An 8,691-nucleotide genomic window follows, 5' to 3' on the forward strand; every position below is an offset into this window, starting at 1 on the left:
AATGGTTTCTTGTGGCATTTCCCATTTCTCCGCAAGCGGCCACACCCTGAAGGCAATATGCTCTTGTACTAAGTCCCTTGTTCCCATAAAAGAGCAGACAACGCCGAAGGCTCTTTGGCACTCTTCGGCGGCTTCATTCATTTCAACCTTCGGCCTCCGAAGGCCGAAGCTTTGCCAAATAGGACGCATGATTATACCTTTGATGTCTTCTCGTGTTTTCAGATCATTTTTTACATAAAACCACTCTGTCATCCAGCCGCTGGGCCATTTTTTCCGAAAAGTTGGCACGGGGCAGCTTGACCCAGACCGAGAAACAAATTTGTAGCAGCCAAAGTTATTGTGATACTGTTCCTTACCCCAAGGCTTTGTTTCATATAATAATTCATGTATATTACAGAAGCTTCTTGCGTCAGGCTTCAGACCTTGGCTTCTCGTGGCCCACACGAAGATATTTAGCCTTATAATAGCCTCTGGAGTAAGTTGATGAAGATAGACTTCGAAGATTTTCAACACCTCCACGACGAAGCTGCTCAAGGGGAATCGCAATCCGGCTTTCAAAAAGCTTCGGTACACCACAACTTCATTTTCTTCAGGGTGTGGACAAGTCTTTTCCCCTTCGTCCGCCCTCACAATGGACAGATCCCGGAAATACCTTCCTCTCATATTAACAAGATGATTCTCTTTGATAGTTGATTTACCATAAACTGAATGGCTTGGTCGCCAAGGGCGATCTTCGGAGTCTTCGCCACCGCTGTCCACATCATAACTTTCACTGTCACCAGTATCTTCAGACAGCCCTTCCAGAATTTCCCTGGTGATCTTTTCTGTGTTGGTCTTCGACATTGCTATAAGAAACCCTAAGTTCTTCTCTTCATCAAGACTCAGCTTCATTTCAGCAGCAGCCTTCTTAGCAGCTTCAGACATCTTCGGAAACACTAAAAAACTGTTTTCAAAGCCGAAGCTTCAAAGCTAAAAGCTTAGCAGATCACAGTGCACAAGAGCTAAAAAATGAGTGAGCAAGAGTGGTTGGCCAGAAAGCGTGCAAAATAAGTTTGCGGTATGGCCGTATTTATACGCTTGATGCGTTGAAAGTTGAAAGACCCCACTTGTCATTGAATGTTGCTATTCTAGCAAAGGGAAGGTGTTTTTTCGGACCTTCGGCATAAAGCCTTCGTTCATATCGCAATCTGAATTTATTATTTCAAACAAATTAATATTGCGAGGGGCTACTGTTGGGGACCTTCGGCGTCCGAAGGTCCTCAAAAACATGATTTAATAGTGTTTCTGGAGTATAATGTGCAAACAGGTATCTTCGGACTCGAATCGGTATCACAGAGGGAGAAGCTCAAAGCATACGAAGGTTGATACAGCACCGAAGCTGTGAGCAGAAAAGCTTCGGCATGGTGGCAGGAAAGGAAACCGACTTAAAGATGAAAAGGCTATTCGGACCTCGATGGATTACTATAGAGTTATTGTCAGATGTAAAGGGCATAAATGTAATTTTGTAAGGGCTGTGTCCCGTGTCTATAAATAGGTGAACAGTATCCCCGTATTGTTCACGCTGACTTGGCATTTGCTTTTGCGTCACGCTTGTACTTTTTACCTTCTCTCAGGACCGAAGGTACATTTGTAATTTGAAATCATTTCTATTTTTCCATGTTAATAAAATAGAAATGATTCTATGATGATGCTTATATTATATTTCATGCTTTATATGAATCCTTCGTCATTACTTGTTATGTTTACGAAGGTATGTCTCTTATGACCTTCGTCCGAAACTCATTATTTCCCGAAGGGACATAATGCTTCGAAGGACGAAGGACTTTAACACTTAACACTTTTTATGTTGCCTTGTTCTTAACTCTTAGCATTTGAGAACAAGTCCCCAACAATAATCAATAGGTCCTTCCATTTCAGAGTTTGACGATGGTATAACTTCTCAACGGCTATTTTTTGTGCCTTGTCACTATTTCTTCAAAACAATCTTCGAATACCAATATTGAGACCCCCCTTCTTGCGTTGTTGATGCACTATGATGTATGATGTTATGCTATGCAAATGATGTAATGATGTAATGCTGTGCAAAATGATATTTGTCGAAGGTTGACATTAATTTTTCTCTGTAAGCCTCCCTTAGGAGCTTCTTCGCCTTTTACTTCAGCGGAATCAGCGTTTATTTTTCGCTGTAAGCCTCCCTTAGGAGCTTCTTCGCCTTTTACTTTCAGCGGAATCAGCATTTATTTTTCGTTGTAAGCCTCCCTTAGGAGCTTCTTCGCCTTTTACTTTCAGCGGAATCAGCGCTTATTTTTCGCTGTAGGCTCAGAAAACTTACACTGCGCTCCCTTAGGAACGACTTTTTGCTGCTTCGAAAAAATTGTGTTGCGTTCCTTAGAACAAGTTTTTGATAATTCGAAGGTCCTCCTTGCCATCATAAATTCTCATGCTTCGGCAACTTAGGCCTATGGAGAAGATATATTTTCATTATGGTAAAAAGCAAAACTATTACAAGAAATTGAAAGACGATAAAAGACATTTAGACTCTTCATAATTGTTCCTTATTAAAAAGAAAATAATGCTGAATGTAAAAATGTGAAAAGCTGCTGTCGAGGTAGGATATTTTCAGTAAATGTGCTTCGACTCTGGCACAGTGCTATTGACTGTGCGAGCTTCGGACTCCTCTCTGAAGTCCCGCTAAAGGTGAGTGTGCCGACTCCCTTCTGGCTGCTGACCTCGTTGTGTTGGTGGTGGCGGTGGAGGCTGTTGCCAAGATGCTTGGGGTTGGCTTGCCGAAGCAACAGAAGCTGCAAAGTGATTGCCTACATATTCTAGAATGTAAGGCGAATGGTACGAAGCAGTATGCATGACCTGCTTCGGCTGACTCTGTTGTGCTGCAGCTTCTGCTATCTCCTTTTGCTTCTGGATGGTAACATGGCACATCCTGGTGGTATGGCCCTTGTCTTCACCACAGAATAGGCAGTAGATTTTTCTTGGTTGATCCCCAAATCTTCCCCCGAAGCCCCTGGCGCCTCTGCCCCTTGGCGCTGGTGTAACATCCCAAAATCCCAACCCAGGTTTGAAACCCTAACCCCCCCTAATCCCCCCTTTTCATTTTATTCTTCTCCCTTAACTCTACCCCTAGGTCACCCAATCATTTGCATGCACTTAAAATGATTTAAAGCACCTCACATAGACCATATTTATCACCAAGTTCATTTAGAGAATTTTTGTTAGGGGAAAAAGAAACAAAAAGACACAAAAGTAGAAAAGAAAAAGAAAAAGAATTAGAATAAGAAAAGAAAAAGGAAATCCCTCTCCCCTCACTCGGCTGGGCCGAATTCCAGCCCAGCTCGCCGCGCCCGCATTCCCCCCCCCCTCTCTTCCGGCCCAAGCGGCCCAATCCGCGCGCCGCTCCCGCCCACTGACCTCCGGGCCCCACCCGTCAGCTCCTTCTCCCTCGCCCATCCCTCACCGGCGTGATCGCCGCTGAGCGCCCCCTCGCCTCGTCGCCTCGCCATTAATGCTCGCCAGCCTCCGCGACAACCCTGCCACTGTGCTTGAGCCGACCTCTCACCCCCTCAGCCTGCCCGAGCCGTCCCAATCGGCGTTAGCGCCATTCCCGCACTCATGGCGAGCTCGCCGGTGCTCGCTGTCTCCCCCATCCCCCTCCCTCCCCAAGCGCCTATAAAAGGACCCGCCCGAGCCCCGTCTTCGCCACACAACTCCAGCCATCCCCACTGCCCTCCTCCCCGAGCCGTTCAAGCAAGCGCCGCCGTGCTCCCTGCTTTGCTCCGGTGAGCTCCCCTCCCCCTCTCTAGCTTTTCTCTGTTCAATTAAGCTCTGGCCGAAGCTCCGCCACACGCTCACGATCACTAGGCACCACTTTGCCTCCACTGTCGTGGCCGGAAACCTCACCTGCGGCTTCGCCGCCGCGGGCACCCGCCACTGCGCCGTGGACCGGCCGCCATAGGCCCCCGCAGGCCAAATTCGCCCCACCCCCGTGACCCACTTCACCCACCCGTGCTTCGCCACCACTTCCCCGCCAAAGAACCGGACCGACGGCGGAGAACCGCCGCGGAGTTCGCCGCCGACCAGCCCCGGTCGAGCCTCTCCCCCCCTCCGTTGCCGAGTAACGCCGTCAGTCCCCCTCTCTCCCTGGCTGGTGGGCCCGCGCTACGGCGCCGTCCCCGCCGCCGCTCCCTCGCTGCTGGGCCGGCTGGGCCGCAAGCGCGCTCGCGCCCGCGCGCCGAGTGGGCCGAAATTCCCCCCCTGGCCCAGTTAGATGGAGAATTCCTTTTCTTTTTCTTTTCCTATTTTCTTTTCTCATTTTCACATATATATTTAGATGCTAATATTTTATGCACCAAAAATTGTCTAAATAAATTATTAGGGCACAAAAATAATGAAGTATAAAAATTTGCACACCCCACGAAAGTCACTATGTTTGATGTATTGTTATTATCTGTGTTTAATTAGCGGAAGAGGGATCCGATCCTCCGGAACTCTTAGCTCCGGAAGAAGGGCAAGAACCCGACCCCTCCGAGATTAACCTCCTGTGCCAGGAAAGCTTCGACGAAGGCAAGTCCATCTTTCTCTTGATGCATTATTTACCTATCTCTCTCTACCACTGCCTAAGCCTGGTTATGGGATGGGAATCAAATTGCATGGTGAGCCTGAGAGAGCCCGCATTAACTATTACTTCGATTAAAAGATATGGGACAAGTGAAAAGGGGTATAAGTGAAATGTTTTTCCAAAAGAGTGCGATGAAGGGTGCTCACCCTCATCACCTGGTGAAGTAGGATGATCAGGGACTCCCTGGTTTAGGGGAGGGCCTAAGGTGTTGGCTCAGCTGGTTTAGGCGTGAGAAGAAGGATCGTCCTCTCATATAAGGACCGGTTTGTCATCTTTCATTACCTGTACTCTCAAAAGTACAACCACTCGAGGCTGTGTGGGCAGCCACTCAATCTGAACTCGTACTGTCCAACCCCAGGGTTATGAAGGCTAGGGTAGCACCGGGAGGATAAGGAGGGGGAATGTTTTGTCCGGTTTGGACATGGCGGTGGCCTGACTCCTTCCGGTATAACCGTTAAGGTTCGGACGTACAAGGAAGGAAAGAGTTTCGGATTCGGGTCTCATTGGCCATGAGATCGCAGAGCCGGACTAGTGGGTAAAGTGTACCCCTCTGCGCAGAGTCTAAACCTATTCGAATAGTCCGTGTCCACTGGTATGGACGAGTCTGGTATGGTATGACAATTAGTGTTTCTACTACAACTGGGAACAGGGAAATGTGTGTGTATGTTCTGGAAAGAAAGTTGTACCACGGGAGCGGGAAGCTCAGTGGTGGTCAAGCAAGTGTTACTTCTATTGTCTTGGGAAAACCCTAACATTGAGTACTGCCTTTCTCTGAAAAAGTACGAGTGACTTCAACTCCACCATATAAAGCATGTACAATATAGGTCACTTTCTCTTTACGGGAGCCGGGTGGGCTTGCAGAATACCTAGTGTATTCACCCAGATTTATTTATGTTTTTCAGCAGCTGAAGACTTCTTTTCTGCTATGCTTGATTGATGGGGCTGTGTCTTCACCCAGTTCTGCCTGTGGCCTGGGCTATTTTATCTTCCACTGCGCTTTATGTTTTTCGGCTCACTTTCGAGCTTGTATCCCCGGTATTGTAATAACATTATTCAGACTCTATAACTATTTGAAGTAATGAATGTGGTTACTAGCCTCCTAGGACTAGTAATTGTATCACATTTGAGTCCCAAAGGATCGGGACGCTTCAGGTGGTATCAGAGCTATAGGACTGGCCGTAGACCACAGCCCTGACCTTAAAAGTTGCCTTAACAAGAAAACACCCCCACCTGGAAGAAAAGACTCCAGGCTCTATCAGGAGGAGATCCCATAGAAGATGATCCCACTATCGTCTACATGGCCGGATACCTCCACACCCTCGACAACCACTACGATGAGCTCTACTCCCACTGTACCCACCTAAACTCCCGAGTGGAAAGCCTAGAGCAGCAAGTCAAAGAGTTTAAGCAAGAGAAGGCATCTCTCTAGGAGAGTCTCAGCATAGTAGAAGGCGAGGAAGCCAACACCCATGAGGCCTATCGGACCTTGAAGATAGACTTTGACAAGAAGCTAAAGAAACTCGCCCCCAAAAATAAGATCCAGAAGAAGACCACTAACCAGGGATGCCAGACAGAGAAGAAGAAGGCCCCTCTAGCCCTACCTCCCCCCAGAATAGATGACTGGTCCGACGAAGAAGATGTATCCCTAGCCAGCCTCGATGATCTTCTCAAGGCATTTGGGGACACCTTAGACAAGGAACTCGCTAGTACCTCAAAGAACGCTCTCGTGTAGTCCCACCTGTAGTAGTCTTATGCTTGTAATGTGATGGTGTAATGAATAAAATAACTTGGTTGAAAACAATTTGCATGTGCATAATAGTGACTCTCTTCCCTGGCAGATTGCTCCGGATAAAACCACGCCTACCACCTCTGGGATTGGAGCAGATTTTCCCCGAAGAGCTGAAGGGGAAGTCGTTAGAGAAGAAAGTGAAACCCACCTCCCCGCACCTCCACCCCTACCCTTAGACCTAGCCCAAGTTCTAGCCAATCAGACCCGACTCATCGAGGTCCTCACTCGAAATCTGGAAAATCAACGGCCGAATGGTGGAAGACCGCAAGACAGAATGGGGACTTCCTAAGACTCAAACCTCCCACGTTCGTCGGATCAAGCAACACCCTCGATGCAGACGATTGGATGCGCACGATCAAAAGGAAACTGGAAGCCATTGGTTGCCCAGAAAATCAGTGTGTTCAACTGGCTGCCCACCAACTTTCTGGGATGGCCCTAGCCTGGTCGGACACCTTCAACGTCACCATCAGGGATGCTACCTGGGCGGAATTTGAAGCAGCTTTCCGGGAGCACCATGTGCCCCAAGGACTGGTACAGCTTAAGGAGGACGAGTTCCGAGAATTGACTCAAGACGGAAGGTCTATCAGCGAATATGTGCACAAGTTCACTGAGTTTGCCCGCTACGCGCCAGATGATGTCAGTACCGAGAGCAAGAAGATGGCCCGTTTCCTGAAGGGACTCAAGCCAGAACTCAAGACAATTCTGGCTAGCTAAGACTTCCTCAACTTCTCTCACCTTTCCAACAAGGCCATGCAAGTTGAAAGGGCTAAGGAGGAAGAAAAAGGACATCTCAAAAGGAAGTTCCAGGTTCTCCAGGCACAGCAGCAGGACCGGCACCAGAAGACTCGATCATTTGGGTTTCCACCCAAGGGGCCCAACTTCAGTAGACCAGCTGGACCCACTCCATCATGATTCAGCCAGCAGAGTCAGAGCTCTTTCCATTCCCCCTCAGTGGCAAGCAACCAACCCCCGGCAAATGCATGTTGGCACTGCGGTGATCCAAGTCACTTCAAGAACAACTGTCCGCAGCTGAAGCCACCAGGACCCGCCTACTCCAACTTGGTGAATGGCCCCAAGAATACCTCGGCATCCGCCCCCAAGGCGCCCTCCACCGTCAGCCAGCAGAACAAGACTCCGTACCAAGGAAGGGCACGTGTAAATCACGTCGATGCCCAGGAAGCTTAGCAGGCTCCGGGAGTAGTACTCGGTGGGTTCCTTGTTGAATTTACTCCCGCTACCGTACTTTTCGATTCTGGAGCATCCCACTCTTTCATAGCCACTAGCTTTGTGGAAAAATATGGCATTACCTCTACTCCTCTAGAGATTCCCTTGGTCACGCGAACCCCAGGGTCCGACCTTCTATGCCAGCTAAAATGCTCCCAAGTCAGAATCCTTTTAAGTGGGGTAGTATTCCTGGCAGACTTAACCGTCTTGCCATCCAAAGGAATTGATGTAATCCTAGGGATGGATTGGCTAACTAAACACAAAGGCATTATCAGTTGCGCAGACAAGACAGTCCTCCTCACCGACCAGCAGGGAAAGTCAGTCTCTTGCCAGGCACAGCCACCCGCTAGTGACCCAATGATGTTCAATCTAACAACGGAAAGTATATCAGTAGTAGAAGAATTCATGGATGTGTTTCCAGAAGAATTGCCAGGAATGCCACCAGAAAGAGAAGTGGAGTTCTACATAGATCTGATTCCTGGAACAGCACCCATCGCAAAGAGACCATACCGCATGGCTCCAACCGAGTTAGCAGAACTGAAGCTTCAAATCGCAGATCTTCAGCAAAAAGGGTACATTCGTCCCAGCTCATCACCTTGGGGAGCACCAGTCCTGTTCGTCTCTAAGAAGGATAGAAGCATGAGAATGTGTATTGATTACCGATCGTTAAATGAAGTTACCATCAAGAACAAGTATCCACTTCCTTGGATTGACGACCTCTTCGATCAGCTTCAAGGAGCCAAGTACTTCTCCAAGATAGACCTAAGGTCTGGTTACCACCAATTGAGGATCAAGGAAGCGGACATCCAAAAGACTGCATTTGTCACCCGGTACGGGCAATATGAATTCACAGTAATGCCGTTCGGACTGACAAACGCACCCGCCTTTTTCATGAACCTCATGAATAAAGTGTTTATGGAAGAGCTAGATAAGTTTGTCGTAGTCTTCATCGGCGACATCCTTATTTATTCCAAGAACCGCGAAGACCATAAGCGTCACCTTCGGATCATCCTTGGAAAACTCAGAGCACACCAACTTTATGCTAAAC

Source organism: Zea mays, chromosome 1 (assembly GCF_902167145.1).
Source record: "Zea mays cultivar B73 chromosome 1, Zm-B73-REFERENCE-NAM-5.0, whole genome shotgun sequence".
In the NCBI taxonomy this organism is placed as follows: domain Eukaryota; kingdom Viridiplantae; phylum Streptophyta; class Magnoliopsida; order Poales; family Poaceae; genus Zea; species Zea mays.